Source organism: Triticum urartu, chromosome 2A (genome assembly GCF_056163025.1).
Source record: "Triticum urartu cultivar PI428250 chromosome 2A, HENAU_Tu73, whole genome shotgun sequence".
Lineage (NCBI taxonomy): Eukaryota > Viridiplantae > Streptophyta > Magnoliopsida > Poales > Poaceae > Triticum > Triticum urartu.
This window is the reverse complement of record NC_141874.1, coordinates 359071864-359090903: the sequence shown is the minus strand read 5'-3', so window position 1 is coordinate 359090903 and position 19040 is coordinate 359071864.

The window sequence follows — 19040 nt, the reverse complement described above, 5'->3', positions numbered from 1 at the left end:
GCGTTAAGGATTCCCTTGTCCGTGCAATTATTGCAGAAAAATAGGATTGCGTCTTCCTCGCGACAGTCCTTAACCTTGTTCATCGCAAGGAGGAATCTGGCCCAATAGTGATGTACTGTTTCCTGGGGCTCTTGCCTGATGTGGGAAAGATCGCTTATGTTTGGGTGGGTGTGTGGACTTGAATCCGAACCCTTACCCGATCTGGGATCCTGGGGCTGAGGAGTTTCCAATTATGGATGTTCCGGTTCCGGGGTGTTACCCGATAATCCTGGCCTGCTTCCTGACTCTAAGTTCAGGGCTTAGATGTTGTCCTCCCGCGAACGGGCACCGGCTCGGAGAGCTCGGGAATCCGGACATAGTTGGTCCTCAAGGTAGAGGAAAGGTCGCTGCATTGTTCCTCCACCACTGCAATATGATGGGTGACCGGTGGAGAGTTAATCTCCCTTTGATCGGGTTTAAGCCCAATCCGATCATAGTCTGTAGCGACTCCCAAGGCAGCGATGCGATCCAAGAGCTCGTTTAAGGAAGTGAGCTCCATTGGATCCATCTGTTCGGCGAGTGCCGATTTGACGTGGAGGCTATTTTCGATGACCCGAGAAGTCATCGTCGGCACGGCGGCCGAACAGACGGTCATGATGAAACCGCCTCGCCAGAGAGTTTGGCCGACAGCCAAAGCTCCCCCAATAGTAGTACCGTATTTAAAGGCGAGACGAGACATCCTTCCTTCTCGTGATGGCACAGTGGAACTCTCAATGAAAGCACCAATGTCAATGTCAAAACCGGCGGATCTCTGGTAGGGGGTCCCGAACTGTGCATCTAGGCGGATGGTAACAGGAGACAAGGGACACGATGTTTTTACCCAGGTTCGGCCCTCTCGATGGAGGTAAAACCCTACTCCTGCTTGGTTAGTATTGATGATATGGGTAGTACAAGAGTAGATCTACCACGAGATCAGAGAGGCTAAACCCTAGAAGCTAGCCTATGGTATGATTGTTGTTATTGTGTCATATGGACTAAACCCTCCGGTTTATATAGACACTGGTGGGGCTAGGGTTACACAGAGTCGGTTAAAAGGAAGGAGATCTACATATCCGTATTGCCAAGCTTGCCTTACACGCCAAGGAGAGTCCCATCCGGACACGTGACGAAGTCTTCAATCTTGTATCTTCATAGTCCAACAGTCCAGCCAAAGGTTATAGTCCGGCTGTCAGGATACCCCCTAATCCAGGACTCCCTCACCCCTCAAACGGGGCGATAAGCTCCGCAAGATTCTCAGGAACTCGTCACCTCACGACCCAGCCCTAAGATGGCTCTGACTAAGGTAAACCACATCGGGGAGCTCACCCCATCTTCATGAACTCACGAGGACGCATACCCACGTCGCATAGGAAAGTAAAAACTGCAATTTGCTAACATGAGGGGCTCCCCGTCTCGAAATGCCCTTACAAGTCTTCCAAGGGCCACGCCCGAGTTTTGCGTGCAGGATGAAACAACAGGAGAACATGGGATCAGCCAGAGATATCACTCTCTACATCACCCGCGGACGCATCACTCGCGTCGCCGTCATCTTCGTCGGTATCGTCGCCGCTGACGGCGATGCCCCCATCTTCGTCGTTGACCATGTCACCTTCGTCTACGACGACCACTACCGTGTCATCCTCCGAGGTGAAGGCCGTGACCAACGCGTCGACATGGCCCTCTACCCAACGCGCCAGGTCACCCCGGACGGCCGTGGGTACGGGGGCAATGGCGGCATCGAAGTCGAAGTTGGGGTCGGCATTCAGAATGTGGCTGAAGACATGGGAGAAGGCGCGTTGAAGCAGGCCACGAACCCTCTCCTCCACAAGCTGTCGAGCTCTGGCCGATTGAGCCCCCAGGCGCGTCACCACCTCGGTGAAGAAGGTCAGGTGGCTGGCATAGTCATTCGAGTGAGGGGCCAGGGCGTTCTCATCGCAGTTGTAACCCAGGGCGGTGGTGGCCTTGTTCCGAAGGTCTTGAAGCATAGGAGCATGCTCGCGCTCCAGTGTTCAGTGTTGGAGCACTTCCTCCCTGTTTTGCCATGCGACGGCCTCGGCGTTGTTGTCGGTGTCAAAACTGGCGGATCTCGGGTAGGGGGTCCCGAACTGTGCGTCTAAGGCGGATGGTAACAGGAGGCAGGGGGCACGATGTTTTACCCAGGTTCGGGCCCTCTTGATGGAGGTAAAACCCTACGTCCTGCTTGATTATTCTTGATAATATGAGTAGTACAAGAGTTGATCTACCACGAGATCAGATAGGCTAAACCCTAGAAGCTAGCCTATGGTATGATTGTATGTTGTCCTACGGACTAAAACCCTCTGGTTTATATAGACACCGGAGGAGGCTAGGGTTACACAAGGTCGGTTACAAAGGAGGATGTATGCATCTTCATAGTCCAACAGTCCTGCCAAAGGATATAGTCCGGCTGTCCGTAGACCCCCAAATCCAGGACACCCTCGGTCTTCAACTCATTTCCAGAGGGAAAGCAACTCGGCGCGGGCAGAGGCCAAGTGCGCCTGCGCTGTAACTAGGGCGGCGGCTATGGCCTCCGCACGCCTCTCGGCCTCGTCCAACCTGGGCCTGAGGGTGGCGGCCGTGCCTGCACCCTCCAGACCGGCGAGCTTCAGCTTCAAGTCATACCTACCCTCCAGATCTGCGCGAACCTCGGCCACCCGGCGATTGATGTCCTCCTCGACTCTGGCTTCGCGGGCCCCGACGACATCTTCTGCTTGAGCGACTTGAGGCTCCCTCATCTCCAGTCGCTCGAGCTCGAGGCTGCGCTCCACGGCTTACAAGGCCAGCGTCTCCTCGCGCTGCCGGACCTCCTCTTCCTCCGCGGGCGTCCCCCTCAGCGATGCAAGAGCAGCCTCACGCGCCTCCACCTGCTGCTCAAGCGACACGCTCCAGGCCTGAAGCCCCCACGCGCGCTCCTCCGCAGCCTCGCGGCGGTGATCGGCCTCATGAGCTTCTTCCAAAGCTCGCGAGCGAGCCTCATTGGCAATCTTGAGGGACGCCTCGGCCTTCGCGTTCTCAGGGTCACTCTGATAGCGACCAAGGTTGATGGCTACCCGTAGCTTGCGCCGCTCCTCAACCAACCATACGCCTTCAGCCTCAAGACGCGAGTCGATACCAGCAAGCTCTTCACCGAGGCGGCTCATCATGCCCATCGCCTCCTGGAAGAACTCGTGAAGGACTATGCTACGCCTGCGCTCGAGCTCGAACGCTCGACCTGCTTCGTCCTCCACCTCGGGGGCTGCGGGTGGAGCATCAAGTGGCGCGCCACCTCCCGGTAGGGGGCTGGGGGCTGGCGCCGTGCCTGACGTCAGCCCCTCCTCGCGAGGAGCCCAAGCCAATGGAGGCTCACTGCCTGAAGAGGAACCGAAGACCGAGGTCAGCCAGCGACTGTTCATGAGCAGAGGAGGAGTCTTGGGCACACCCACCAAGCTCCACGCCAGACCGTGGGCGAGGGGCGGCCAAACCGCAGACTCAGCACATCCCGAAGGCGGGGACGCTCCTCCGACCGACCCTACTCCAGGGGCGGCAAGCAGGCCAGGAACGCTCAATGCCGACGGGGGAGTTAATGAAGGAGGAGGCTGTCACGACCGGTTTTCCAATAAAATTTTTTATTGAGAAACCAATCTTTTGAGTCCAGTATGGGAAAAATTCTCCTTACCGGTAGACAAATTCTTGATACAATAAGCCAGTAGCATAAAATATATTACAGGGTCGAACTACGGTTGCTCAACCAAATTATTACAAGCATGCCAATAATTATACATAATGGCGGACATGACACAGTGGTGTGGAGGCATACTACTGACTCGAGGATAGGGCGGTGGTGGAAAAACACAGCGGGGAGTGAGATACATGACTCTAAAACCGGCATCTCATCGAGGGTCGAGGTGAGGCTCGATTAATTTATTTGGTAGCGGAAGCGGATATAATACAGTGACCAAATCCAGGGTCGTACGAGACTGACTGGGATTCCTCTAGGCGTCGGACTCGCTATCAAAATCTTCATCCATGAGATCGCCTTCATCAGCATCTGGCCAAATCAACAAGCCAGTGAGTACTTTGAAAGTACTCGCAAGACAGTTCGGACGTAAGATATAACAAATGCATGCATGAATGCGTCACGATTAATTCACCAATGTACATTCAAAGATTAGCAAAAAGAAGTAAGTAAAAGGGAAACGGCGGTAGTCCGCCTGAAATCCCAACAAAACATAAATGAAAACCGATCGGGTGTCTGAAGCGACGCCTCGAAAGGTGAACAAATAAATATAAGGAAATGATGCCACAGTCGGGCGTCAGAGCGACGCCACAAAAAGGGCTTTAAAAGAAATGCCACAGTCGGGCGTCTGAGCGACGCCACATAAAGGGCTTTAAAAGAAATGCCACAGTCGGGAGTCTGAGCGACGCCACATAAAGGGCTTTAAAAGAAATGCCACAGTCGGACGTCGGGGCGACATCACGGAAAGGGCTTTAAAAGAAATGCCACAGTCGGGCGTCTTAGCGACACCACATAAAGGGCTTTAAAAGAAATGCCACAGTCGGACGTCGGGGCGACATAACAGAAAGGGCTTTAAAAGAAATGCCACAGTCGGGCGTCTTAGCGACACCACATAAAGGGCTTTTATTCACAAGAAAGTAATGCTCATAATAAATATTCAATTCATGAGAATAAACGGGTTAGTCCATCCACAGGAATAATCATTTAACCGGACTTAGCACTCATGCGATTCACCGGAGTCTCTGTCATCAAAACTGGCACTTGTTAGGATAAGATAATACTGAACTTGGACATGGAATAGATGATTCAAGGAATATATGACTCTGCAGAGTTTGTACAAAAATTTCCCACAGCCAATGGATTTCCGTAGTCACGAATGACTAGTTCCGTTTACGGTTTTTCGGAAGAAAACACAGCTAACCAGTACACACCCATCCTACCTCTCGATGCTAGGAATCACCCTAGACATCGTCCAAGAAAAACTTTTGAGACGGGGAGATCACAATCTCGAATAGCATGGGATCAAATTTATATACGCGCGCTCTAAAGGGTGCCCCCCTCTCGGTCCCAACCGGAAACACCCATGCCCCCTGACCAGATGACTGGCTTTAATCCAGGGCCATGGAACCATCATCCCGGCCTCTCCTTTTGGTGTGAACCAGGAAAGCGGTTTGCAACTTACTAAGCCATATTCCTTGCGGAAAACATGTGGTAGTACAGGGAAGGAAATGGGAGGAACTGGACCGATACGGTTTGACACTGTAGTCATACAGCCTGGCATAAGACTGGCATGCTACAACACTGCCATCTTACCCATCCTCATGCCAACACATGGCCATTCGTACTCACATCCATCCACTTATGGATCATCGAACTCACTTACCTCAACAATGCATGGAAATGATGTTCATCGGTATGCTCAACAACATGCCATGAGACTAACTAAATGCAAAACATGCCAAGACACTCATCATATCAAAATTTCAAACATGCTTTCCTGGTTCAGAGTAGTCGGAGCCTAGCTCGGTGAAGTTTGCGGTCCCGTCACCTCCTTCGGTATCTACAGTATAAGAAAATATATGCGCTATCGTAAATACCAAGAGGTGCACAAAAAGTATTCCAAATATTTTTCAAATAAATCTGATAAAAAACTAGACAAAATTTTAAAGAGGACAGAAAAAGAATCAATCAAAAATACTTTTCTGTTTAAAAGTTATAAGGGCTTTAGTCCAGGGACTCATCTGTAATGAAACAGAAGGTTTCCAGGGGCTAGCTCATAAAAACAGAAAGCGCTTCGGTAGCGACTACGCCAGCCCAGAGGGAAAGCGCATACGGCAGAAGACGTTTTCAGAAAACGCTTCGCTTAGACAGGACAGAGAGGCTGACAGGCGGGTCCCGCCCGTCAGGTTTGAATGTTCAAACGGGGCGGCAGACTTCGCCGGTGCCCGAGAGCCGCAGTGGTCGCCGGCGGCGATCCATGGTGAGGCAGGGGGATCGGAGGGTACCTCCGTGTTCAGGGTGCCCTTCCGCGTTGGTTGGTGGTGGTGGTGGCGGTCGGCGAGCACCACGTCGACGGCGAGCCTCGCTCCGGCGGACGGCGGCTCGGGTGGTCGTGGGACTCGTCGGAGAGAGCTGCGGAGATCGAATTGAGGAGGGGGTTAGACTTCTGGTAGCTAGAGGGGGTAGCTGACGGGGTTTGAGCGCCGGAGACGGCCTCACTAGAGCGAATCGAGGTGGAGGCCGAGGCGGAACGGGGCGGCCGGAGTCGGGGGAGGAGACCTCCTCGAGGCTCCTCCAGTGGCCTGGCGGGGTGTTTGTGGGGTGCAGAGGGAGTATGTGCTCGAGAGCGAGTTCGGGAGCCCCTTTTATAGGCGGTCCGAGGCGGTGGCCGAGAACGGGGTTCTCCGGCGAAGCTTACGTCGGCGCAGGGCATTGGTCGGGAAGGTTTAGGGGTCGAGCGCCGTCGTGGGGGTCCACTGGGTCCGTTTTGGTGCTAAACTAGCCAGGGTTTGGGTGTTTAGGGGGAGCTCGACGGAACGGGGCGGCGCGGGCCCGTCGGCGGCAGGGAGCGTGCCCAGTGCTTGCCGGGCCACGGCGACGGTGCAACGGGGTGTGCTGGCGTGCATGAGGCCACGCGGAGCGCCAGGGAGCGTTGGGCGGCGCCGAACGGCGTTGAGCCGCCGTTCTGCTTCCTGTCGGTTGCTACGGGGGTTCGGCCGCCTCAAGACACGCCGGCGCAGGCGGTCCAGGGCGCCGCCGACGCCGGGAAGGCGCGAAGCGCACGTGTGGTGCTCCAGACAGGAGGAAGATGCGGTGAGGAACGTGCCAAGGGCACTGTCCACGCGCGATTGAAACTGACGAACGAAAACGACACTGAACTCTGAATTTCCTGAATATGAACAGCAACAGTGCATGCAAGGTGTTCGACGGAATGAATTTGGCCTCTGGGGATTTTTTCTTGAGCTGATTTTTGGTGGAGTGGCTACTCATTGCTCCAGTAGGCTGCCTGAATTTTGGTGGAATTTTTGGAGAAGTGTAGATATGAATTTCACGAAATTTGGCAAATCTGGTCCAAACTTGCAGAGACTGAATTTTGAAAAATTTGAAAAGAGGAGGAGTGGATCAAGATGGTTCTGGGTTGTGGGTACAAAGGACTATCCAGGAGAGTTGGTTTGAGGTCGAAACTCAAATGAAAAAGGGTACTTGCTTTGAAAATCTCTCAGGCTCCAAATAATTTTCAGAAATGATTTGAGGGGAAAAATAATTAGAATAAAATCCAAAACTTGCTTGGATTAGTTGGGACAGAGAACTTAGGTTGATTACAAGGGGGAGGGGAGGTTTTGGAGGGGTTTTACCACATGGGCAAAATACAAAGTCATGGGTGGTTTCCAAGATATCAAAATCCCAAATTTTCATAGAGTTTCTTTTTAAAAGAAAAAGATTAAATTCCCAAAATAATTTGAGAGGGAACCAATAGAGAAGAAGTTTCAAAAGATCAAACACCATAGTTTGAAGAAAAAAAATCCTTGCCAATGAAAAGGAAGTTTTTAAGAGGAAGGATTTCTGGAAAAGACATTTTAAATGCCCTCTAAAATAAAAATCCAACAAAGTTTTTGATGAAAACCAATTAAAATTTTTGGAGTGTCACAACACCTACCCCCTTAGGAAAAATCTCGTCCCCGAGATTTCAGCTGTTCCTCAAATAAGTATGGATGTTCTGTCCGAAGAAAATCCTCTCTTTCCCAAGTTGCTTCACTGTCGGTGTGATTGCTCCACTGAACTCTGAAGAATTTGATGGCCTTCTGTCGGGTCCTCCTTTCAGACTCCTCTAATATTTTTACAGGGCGTTCCCGATATGTGAGGTCTGGCTGCACGTCAATGTTCTCATGGGATACTTGCTTCTCTGGTTTGCTTACGCACTTCCGTAATTGAGAGACGTGGAACACGTCGTGAATGTCGGATAAGTCTTCGGGTAAGTCTAGCTGGTAGGCTACAGTGCCTCTTCGTGCCACTATGCCGAATGGTCCAATGAATCTTGGTGCTAACTTCCCTTTAATCTTAAACCATTGCAGTCCCCTCATAGGTGATACTCGTAGGTACACAAATTCACCGGGTTCAAAATTGACCCTACGATGTTTCTGATCGTAATAACTCTTCTGTCGGCTTTGAGCGGTCTTGAGTCGGTCCCTGATTAGCTTGACTTTTTCCTCGGCTTCTTTGAGCATGTCTGGGCCGAAGATACGGCTGTCTCCGGTCTCTGACCAATTTAGCGGGGTACGACATCTCCGTCCGTGTAGGGCTTCAAAAGGTGCCATTTGCAGGCTGGCCTGGTAGCTGTTGTTGTACGCGAACTCGGCGTATGGCAGGCTTTCTTCCCAACTGGTTCCATATGTGAGGACACATGCTCTCAGCATGTCTTCTAAAATTTGGTTTACGCGTTCAGTCTGTCCATCAGTCTGGGGATGGTAGGCTGTGCTGAAGGCCAATTGAGTTCCCAGAGCCTGTTGTAAATGATCCCAGAATTTCGAGACAAATTGAGTGCCTCTGTCGGTTAATATAGTCTTCGGGACTCCATGCAGACAAACTATAAGGGAGAGATAAATCCTGGCAAGCTTCTGAGTGTTGTAGGTTGTCTTCACTGGAATAAAATGTGCCACCTTGGTTAATCTATCGGTGATGACCCATATGGCATCATTCCCGTGTCGTGACCGAGGTAGTCCGACAATAAAATCCATCCCTATTTCATCCCATTTCCACTCCGGTATTTTGTTTGGTTGCAGTAGTCCGGCTGGTTTTTGATGCTCAACTTTTATGCGTTGACAAGAATCGCAACACGCAACGAATGTGGCTATGTCCCTCTTCATACCGTGCCACCAAAATCTTTCCTGAATATCCTTATACATTTTTGTTCCTCCAGGGTGGATTGAATAGGGAGTGGTGTGTGCTTCAGCTAGGATTTGCTGTTTGAGGTCTTCTATGTTTGGCACGCAGAGTCTGTCCCCGTATCGTAATATTCCATCTTCGCCTATGACAAACTCCGAGGCCTTGCCCATACTCACCTTTCTTTTAATTCCTTCAATGCTGGGGTGACCAGGCTGAGCTTCTTTAATTCTCTCCACAAGGTCGGGCTTTATTTCCAAGTTTGATATGGTGCCTTCCGCGATTATTAACAAGTTGAGTTTGGCAAATTCTTGTTGGAATTCAGGTCTCAAGCTTTGCAGACTATTTTCGTCGGAGCTAGGGTTCCGACTAAGAGCATCGGCCACTACATTTGCTTTCCCCGGATGATAGTGGATACCAACATCATAATCCTTTACCAATTCCAACCAGCGTCGTTGTCGTAAGTTTAGTTCTGGCTGTGTGAAAATATATTTGAGACTTTTATGGTCCGTGTATATTTCACATCGATTCCCAAGTCAGAAATGCCTCCATTCCTTAAGTGCATGAATGACTGCTGCCATTTCTAAGTCATGAGTGGGATAATTTTCCTCATGCTTGCGGAGTTGTCGTGAAGCGTATGCGACAACCTTGCCTTCTTGCATCAACACGCACCCGAGACCTTTTTGGGATGCGTCACAATACACCTCAAAGTTTTTGTGTATGTCTGGCACAATTAATACCGGTGCTGTGGTTAATTTCCGTTTTAACTCTTGGAAACTTTTTTCGCAGGCTTCTGTCCATTCAAACTTCTTGTCCTTCTTGAGCAACTGCGTCATTGGCTTGGCTAGGGTGGAGAATCCTTCAATAAATCTGCGGTAATATCCTGCCATTCCCAAGAAACTTCATACGTCCATTACGCTGGCTGGTGCCTTCTAGTCAAGTATGGCCCTGACTTTCTCCGGGTCCACTGCGATGCCGTCTTGGGTCAGCACGTGACCTAGAAAGCCTACTTGTCTTAGCCAAAATTCGCACTTACTGAACTTGGCATACAATTGATGTTTCCTGAGTTCTCCTAGCACAATCCTGAGATGTTCCGCGTGCTCTTCTGGTGTTTTGGAGTATATCAGAATATCATCGATAAATACCACAACGAACTTGTCCATAAACTTCATAAATACTTTGTTCATGAGGTGAACAAAATATGCGGGGGCGTTTGTTAATCCAAAAGGCATAACTGTGAACTCATATAGTCCATATCTGGAGGTGAAGGCTATTTTGGGGATATCTTCTGTTCGCACTTTTAATTGATGGTATCCTGACCTTAAGTCAATCTTTGAGAATACCTTGGCCTGAGCGAGCTGATCAAATAAATCATTTATTCGTGGCATCGGGTATTTGTTCTTGACTGTGACCATGTTAAGTGCTCGGTAGTCTATGCACAATCTTAGTGTTCCATCCTTCTTTTTGGCAAATAAAATTGGTGATCCCCAAGGTGAGGAGTTGGCTCGAATGTATCCCCTGTCCAGTAATTCCTTTATTTGTTTCTTCAACTCAGTTAACTCGGATGGTGCCATTCTGTATGGTTTCTTGTATATGGGGGTGGTTCCTGGTGCTAGCTCAATGCTGAATTCTATTTCTCGATCTGGTGGCATGCCTGGTAGTTCTTTGGGAAATACATCTGGAAATTCACATACCACTGGAACCTTGCTTAACTCAGAAACGTCCACCTTATTTAATCTCGGCTGCCGGGGTATTTTTCTTTCCTTGGCTGATACTTTTATCGTCTTCCCGAGGTGGTGCATGAGAATTACGGTCTGGTTGAAACAGTCAATAAAACCTTTGTTGGTGGTTAACCAGTCCATCCCTAGGATGACATCCAGTCCTTTATTTTCCAACACAATAAGATTGGCGTAAAATTTCAATCCTTCGAACTCAATAACCACATTCTAACAGTAACTCTGAGTAACTTGCTGAATCCCAGGGGACTTGATGATCATGGATTTTTCCAAGGGAAACATCGAAAAATTATTTTGCAAAGCAAAACTTTTCGAAATGAATGAGTGAGAAGCTCCAGAATCAAACAAAACCGTTGCAGGTATTGTGTTGACAGGAAACGTACCGAGTATGATATCCGGAGCGTTTTGTGCTTCTTCTTTGGTCACGTGGTTTAGATGACCCTTCCTGTGGTTGTTGTTGGGGTTGAAATTGTTTCGCTTGGGCGCTGAATTATTTCCACCATTGTTTGGCTTCGGGGTCGAGTTCCTTGGCTTGGGGCACTGTTTGGCGTAGTGCCCTTCTTCTCCACAAGCGTAGCAAGTAATGCCTGGGCGATATGTGAACTCTTTGTCCCTTGCATGGAAATTCTTGATTGGGCGTGAGATGTTTGTCGTAGGTCTGTGTGTCCCACCTTTCTGAAAATCTGTCCTGCTTCGATGATTGCGAGCATGGTTAGTCTGGTCCCTTTTTCGCTTGCGGATATCTTCCAGGCTGCGTCTCTCATTTTCCAGAGTAATGGCTTTGTCCACCAGCGTTTTAAAATCTAGAAAAGTATGCACGACCAGTTGGCATTTTAGCGCGGGCGCCAGACCGTCAAGGAATTTCTCCATCTTCTTGCTTTCAGTCATACGCTCTTCATTGGCATAGCGAGACAATAGAGTAAATTGACCGTTGTAATCTGACACTGTCATGTTCCTTTGTTTGAGGTCATCGAATTCTCTCTTCTTGATTTTCATAATACTCTTGGGAATGTGTGCACCACGGAAACCTTCCTTGAAATCATCCCAGGTTATATCATTTTCTTTGGGGTGCATGTGTAGAAAATTCTCCCACCATGATGCAGCTGCTCCTGTGAGATAGTGCGGAGCATATAGTACTTTCTCAAGATCTGAACATTTTGCGATAATTAATTTTCTCTCCATATCTCGAAGCCAATCCTCGGCTTCAAGAGGCTTGTCAGTATGAGAAAATGTTTGGGGACGTGTCTTCTGTAGCTCAGATAACTTGGAATGCTGCTGATACTGTCCATGGTGATTTCCCATGTTGATGACTTGGTTCATCATTTCCCGGTGTTGTTGCTGACTCTGCTCATAAAGGCGGCACATTTGTGAAAGTGCCGATTCATTGCCCTGTTGGCTTGACTGTCCTTGTGTGAACTTGTTGCTGGGTTGTGTATCATAATTTTCCTCTGGTGGATTTGGCATGGAACGAGTCCAAGGACGAGACATATTTCACTCTGGGGATATATTTTGTAAAACCCATAAGAAAAGCGAAAAGAGTCGCAAAAACGATTCCATAAATGCATAAAGCTGGCAAATAAAAATTAAATAACCAAGCTTACTTAAGAAAAACAAATCGATTTGCGCACGTAGAAGGACTGCTCATTACATATCTTACACGCGAGCGGTAATTATACATTACATCACTCAGGATATGCGTACATAATCCTGACATGTTATTTAGGCTAGTGCACTCCTCCAGATCCTACATGATGCGCAAACAAGCTACTTCTCACAACCTATGTACATATAAACATATCATACAAAGCGGTACATTGCATGGCGGCTAAGCGTACTCAGGCGGAGATGTTGACGATCTCCTTTGCCCTGCCGAGGGTGAGGTGTAGCGAGGCTGGGGACTCGACTTCCTCCTCGCTAATAGGCTCCATACGTGTAGTGTTGCGCTGAGTAGATGGAGCGGGTGCCAGGGGCGGAACAACACGAATAGGAGTGGGCGCGCAGGGTGGTGCAGTGCGCGCTGGAGTGGGCGCAATAACTTTGTTGAACTCTTCGGTAGAAGGCAGGCTACGAGTAGGTGCATAAGATGCTGAGGACGAGACCAAAGTCAGTGGCGGTGCGATGGGTAGGAGCTCCCTCCTGTTGGCAGCACAGCCATGAACTGAGTCCATGCGGGCAGCCACGAAGTCGTCCACCAGGTTGTCGAAGGCTGCCTCCAGGGCCCGGAGATACTCAATGAGCATCTCAAAAGCCTCGTCTCGTTCTCCTCTGGGGCAGGAGAATGCGTAGTGACAGGTGTAAGGCACATGGCATGGAAGATAATGGTAACGACGAGTCTTCATCACGGGGAGGACATCCCTGAGACGAGCTATCGCCTCGCGGCCTGCCATCTGCATAGCATGCCTCTCCGTAGGCATGGCTCTTCCCAAGAACCGGAAGCGGCGTAACTCACCACGCCCTCCCTTGAACTGCACCGCGGCCTGGTGCATGGTCAGACTGTCGTTGACTCGGTGCTGGCAGAGTGTGAAGATTGGGCGCACAGATGGCCCCATCGCGACCTGAACAATGAAGGAAAGAAGCTTGACGAACCCATCGGGCACGTTGGCGAAGGTCTGAGACTCGCAGCTGTTGTCGGCCACCTACAAAAGTAGGCAAAAATTTTGCATGGTCAGATCATAAATTTATGCTGACTAACAGAAAATGACTACAATCAAGAAAATACGAAAAGGCTCAATCATGCTAATAACCAATTAGCGATCGCTCCTAGTGGCTTCCTACAGTCAGCCTGGCTCTGGTACCAAGCTTGTCACGACCGGTTTTCCAATAAAATTTTTTATTGAGAAACCAATCTTTTGAGTCCAGTATGGGAAAAATTCTCCTTACCGGTAGACAAATTCTTGATACAATAAGCCAGTAGCATAAAATATATTACAGGGTCGAACTACGGTTGCTCAACCAAATTATTACAAGCATGCCAATAATTATACATAATGGCGGACATGACATAGTGGTGTGGAGGCATACTACTGACTCGAGGATAGGGCGGTGGTGGAAAAACACAGCGGGGAGTGAGATACATGACTCTAAAACTGGCATCTCATCGAGCGTCGAGGTGAGGCTCGATGAATTTATTTGGTAGCGGAAGCGGATATAATACAGTGACCAAATCCAGGGTCGTACGAGACTGACTGGGATTCCTCTAGGCGTCGGACTCGCTATCAAAATCTTCATCCATGAGATCGCCTTCGTCAGCATCTGGCCAAATCAACAAGCCAGTGAGTACTTTGAAAGTACTCGCAAGACAGTTCGGACGTAAGATATAACAAATGCATGCATGAATGCGTCACGATTAATTCACCAATGTACATTCAAAGATTAGCAAAATGAAGTAAGTAAAAGGGAAACGGCGGTAGTCCGCCTGAAATCCCAACAAAACATAAATGAAAACTGATCGGGTGTCTGAAGCGACGCCTCGAAAGGTGAACAAATAAATATAAGGAAATGATGCCACAGTCGGGCGTCTGAGCGACGCCACAAAAAGGGCTTTAAAAGAAATTCCATAGTCGGGGTCTGAGCGACGCCACATAAAGGGCTTTAAGAGAAATGCCACAGTCGGGCGTTTGAGCGACGCCACATAAAGGGCTTTAAAAGAAATGCCACAGTTGGACGTCGGGGCGACATCACGGAAAGGGCTTTAAAAGAAATGCCACAGTCGGGCGTCTTAGCGACACCACATAAAGGGCTTTAAAAGAAATGCCACCGTCGGACGTCGGGGCGACATCACAGAAAGGGCTTTAAAAGAAATGCCACAGTCGGGCGTCTTAGCGACACCACATAATGGGCTTTTATTCAAAAGAAAGTAATGCTCATAATAAATATTCAATTCATGAGAATAAACGGGTTAGTCCATCCACAGGAATAATCATTTAACCGGACTTAGCACTCATGCGATTCACCGGAGTCTCTTTCATCAAAACTGGCACTTGTCAGGATAAGATAATACTGAACTTGGACATGGAATAGATGATTCAAGGAATATATGAATCTGCAGAGTTTGTACAAAAATTTCCCACAGCCAACGGATTTCCGTAGTCACGAAGGACTAGTTCCGTTTACGGTTTTTCGGAAGAAAACACAGCTAACCAGTACACACCCATCCTACCTCTCGATGCTAGGAATCACCCTAGACAACGTCCAAGAAAAACTTTTGAGACGGGGAGATCACAATCTCGAATAGCATGGGATCAAATTTATATAGGCGCGCTCTAAGGGGTGCCCCCCTCTCGGTCCCAACCAGAAACACCCATGCCCCCTGACCGGATGACTGGCTTTAATCCAGGGCCATGGAACCATCATCCCGGCCTCTCCTTTTGGTGTGTACCAGGAAAGCGGTTTGCAACTTACTAAGCCATATTCCTTGCGGAAAACATGTGGTAGTACAGGGAAGGAAATGGGAGGAACTGGACCGATACGGTTTGACACTGTAGTCATACAGCCAGGCATAAGACTGGCATGCTACAACACTGCCATCTTACCCATCCTCATGCCAACACATGGCCATTCGTACTCACATCCATCCACTTATGGATCATCGAACTCACTTACCTCAACAATGCATGGAAATGACGTTCATCGGTATGCTCAACAACATGCCATGAGACTAACTAAATGCAAACCATGCCAAGACACTCATCATATCAAAAGTTCAAACATGCTTGCCTGGTTCAGAGTAGTCGGAGCCTAGCTCGGTGAAGTTTGCGGTCCCGTCACCTCCTTCGGTATCTACGGTATAAGAAAATATATGCGCTATCGTAAATACCAAGAGGTGCACAAAAAGTATTCCAAATATTTTTCAAATAAATCTGATAAAAAACTAGACAAAATTATAAAGAGGACAGAAAAAGAATCAATCAAAAATACTTTTCTGTTTAAAAGTTATAAGGGTTTTAGTCCAGGGACTCATCTGTAATGAAATAGAAGGTTTCCAGGGGCTAGCTCATAAAAACAGAAAGTGCTTCGGTAGCGACTACGCCAGCCCAGAGGGAAAGCGCATACGGCAGAAGACGTTTTCAGAAAATGCTTCGCTCAGACAGGATAGAGAGGCTGACAGGCGGGTCCCGCCCGTCAGGTTTGAATGTTCAAACGGGGCGGCAGAGTTCGCCGGTGCCCGAGAGCCGCGGTGGTCGCCGGCGGCGATCCACGGTGAGGCAGGGGGATCGGAGGGTACCTCCGTGTTCAGGGTGCCCTTCCGCGTCGGTTGGTGGTGGTGGTGGCGGCGGTCAGCGAGCACCACGTCGACGGCGAGCCTCACTCCGGCGGACGGCGGCTCGGGTGGTCGTGGGACTCGTCGGAGAGAGCTGCGGAGATCGAATTGAGGAGGGGGTTAGACTTCTGGTAGCTAGAGGGGGTAGCTGACGGGGTTTGAGCGCCGGAGATGGCCTCACCGGAGCGAATCGAGGTGGAGGCCGAGGCGGAACGGGGCGGCCGGAGTCGGGGGAGGAGACCTCCTCGAGGCTCCTCCAGTGGCCTGGCGGGGTGTTTGTGGGGTGCAGAGGGAGTATGTGCTCGAGAGCGAGTTCGGGAGCCCCTTTTATAGGCGGTCCGAGGCGGTGGCCGAGAACGGGGTTCTTCGGCGAAGCTTACGGCGGCGCAGGGCATTGGTCGGGAAGGTTTAGGGGTCGAGCGCCGTCGTGGGGGTCCACTGGGTCCGTTTTGGTGCTAAACTAGCCAGGGTTTGGGTGTTTAGGGGGAGCTCGACGGAACGGGGCGGCGCGGGCCCGTCGGCGGCAGGGAGCGTGCCCAGTGCTTGCCGGGCCACGGCGACGGTGCAACGGGGTTTGCTGGCGTGTATGAGGCCACGCGGAGCGCTAGGGAGCGTTGGGCGGCGCCGAACAGCGTTGAGCCGCCGTTCTGCTTCCTGTCGGTTGCTACGGGGGTTCGGCCACCGCAAGACACGCCGGCGCAGGCGGGCCAGGGCGCCGCCGACGCCGGGAAGGCGCCAAGCGCACGTGTGGTGCTCCAGACAGGAGGAAGATGCGGCGAGGAACGTGCCAAGGGCACTGTCCACGCGTGATTGAAACTGACGAACGAAAACGACACTGAACTCTGAATTTCCTGAATATGAACAGCAACAGTGCATGCAAGGTGTTCGACAGAATGAATTTGGCCTCTGGGGATTTTTCCTTGAGCTGATTTTTGGTGGAGTGGCTACTCATTGCTCCAGTAGGCTGCCTGAATTTTCGTGGAATTTTTGGAGAAGTGTAGATATGAATTTCACCAAATTTGGCAAATCTGGTCCAAACTTGCAGAGATTGAATTTTGAAAAATTTGAAAAGAGGAGGAGTGGATCAAGATGGTTCTGGGTTGTGGGTACAAAGGACTATCCAGGAGAGTTGGTTTGAGGTCAAAACTCAAATGAAAAAGGGTACTTGCTTTGAAAATCTCTCAGGCTCCAAATAATTTTCAGAAATGATTTGACGGGAAAAATAATTAGAATAAAATCCAAAACTTGCTTGGATTAGTTGGGACAAAGAACTTAGGTTGATTACAAGGGGGAGGGGAGGTTTTGGAGGGGTTTTACCACATGGGCAAAATACAAAGTCATGGGTGGTTTCCAAGATATGAAAATCCCAAATTTTCATAGAGTTTCTTTTTAAAAGAAAAAGATTAAATTCCCAAAATAATTTGAGAGGGAACCAACAGAGAAGAAGTTTCAAAAGATCAAACACCATAGTTTGAAGAAAAAAAAATCCTTGCCAATGAAAAGGAAGTTTTTAAGAGGAAGGAATTCTGGAAAAGACATTTTAAATGCCCTCTAAAATAAAAATCCAACAAAGTTTTTGATGAAAACCAATTAAAATTTTTGGAGTGTCACAGAGGCCGCCTCTCGGAAGATGCAACAGCTTCAGCAGAAGGAGCCTGGAGGACAGGCCTCAGGATAAGAAGACCACCCGCAAAAGCCACGGCGACAACATACTTACGCGTCAATAGCGATGTACTTCCGCCGCTTCAACGGCCCGAAGATGTTTCTGCCGCTAGGGGATGCCTTCCTCTTGCGGAGCTCCTCGAAGTCCACACAAAGGCGGCCAAAGCGCTGGACGTGACGACCGGTGCGCGGCGGAGCTGAAGAAGAACCAAGAGGGATGGCCTCAGGGGAGCCCGGCTGTGGCGAGCAACCCAGCTCCTTCTCCCTGCGACCTCTCGAGGCTCCTGGAGCCTCAACCTCGGGAGCCGCATGCCGCATCTCCTCGGCAACCGACGCCTCAGGAGAGGGGTCACAGGCCCCCGAGGACGACGCCCCCGGATCACCACCCGGCATGTGCTCCTTAGCACCTAAGCCGCCGGCCCCCGTCGCAGCTTGCTCCCCCGCACCGTCACCTAGGGCGAGCCCAGCACCAGCGGCGGGGAAGGTGACCATGATGACAGGGTTCTCACGGGACCCCACCCAGCTGGTTGGGCACGGCCCCCACTCATCAAAGGAAGGCATGTTCGCGGCAAAGTTGACTTTGTTCTCGCAGCGGTACAACATGCAGTTGTTCTTGGGCATCTCGTCCGACAGAGGGACACATGATGGGCCCGTGAGCACTGTTTGCCGCGCGGCGAGAGGAAGCCCCTCCTCCTAAAACCTCAGGTTGTCCTATCTGCTGAGCAAGTCCCACATCGGGCGAGAGTGGCGCTGAAGTGGAGCAACTCGACGCCTGACGAACTCCCTCACCACCATGGGCGCAGTCACACCAAGGTCCTTCAACCACCTCAGCCTGGCCCAGACGGGGGCAAGGCAGGGGCTCGTGAGCTTCTGATGACCCCAGCCGGAGTTTGGAATAGCAGGCCCCACAGGAGCTTGGAGCAGAGGGTTGGGCATGTCAGCGTCAAAAAACACCCATCGCGTACGGAACTCGCTCGTGGATGAGGGAGCTCGAAGTCGATCCCCGCGCCTGTCGTCGCAGCCACGACCTGGAAGCCCATGCACCCTGAGCTCTGCTGGGGACCGGTGAGATGCAATGAGAAGAAGTGGCGGGGAGGAGTGCCACGGAGGGGGCGATGCCCACCATGGCCTCGCACACGATGGCGAAGACGGCGAGAAGGGTCACAGACTGAGGATCAAGGTGGAGCATGTGGATCCGATAGTGCTCGACCACCGCGTTGAAGAAGGCAGAGAAGGGAGGAATCCGGCCAGCCCAGAAGGCATCAATGAAGATCGGTACCTCCGTGACTACCCGAGCCATGCTGGTGCGAGACTCGGGCCAAGATGGCGTCTCTCCCCACTCGTTGAAACTGGAGGCAAGCATGGGGCGCACCTTGTCCATGGCCTTGTCGTTGAGCACCCGAGGCCGGCCCAGCGCCGGCTCGAAGGATGGTGGCGCAGTTGGTGAGGACAGAGGTTTTCTTCCCCTTGT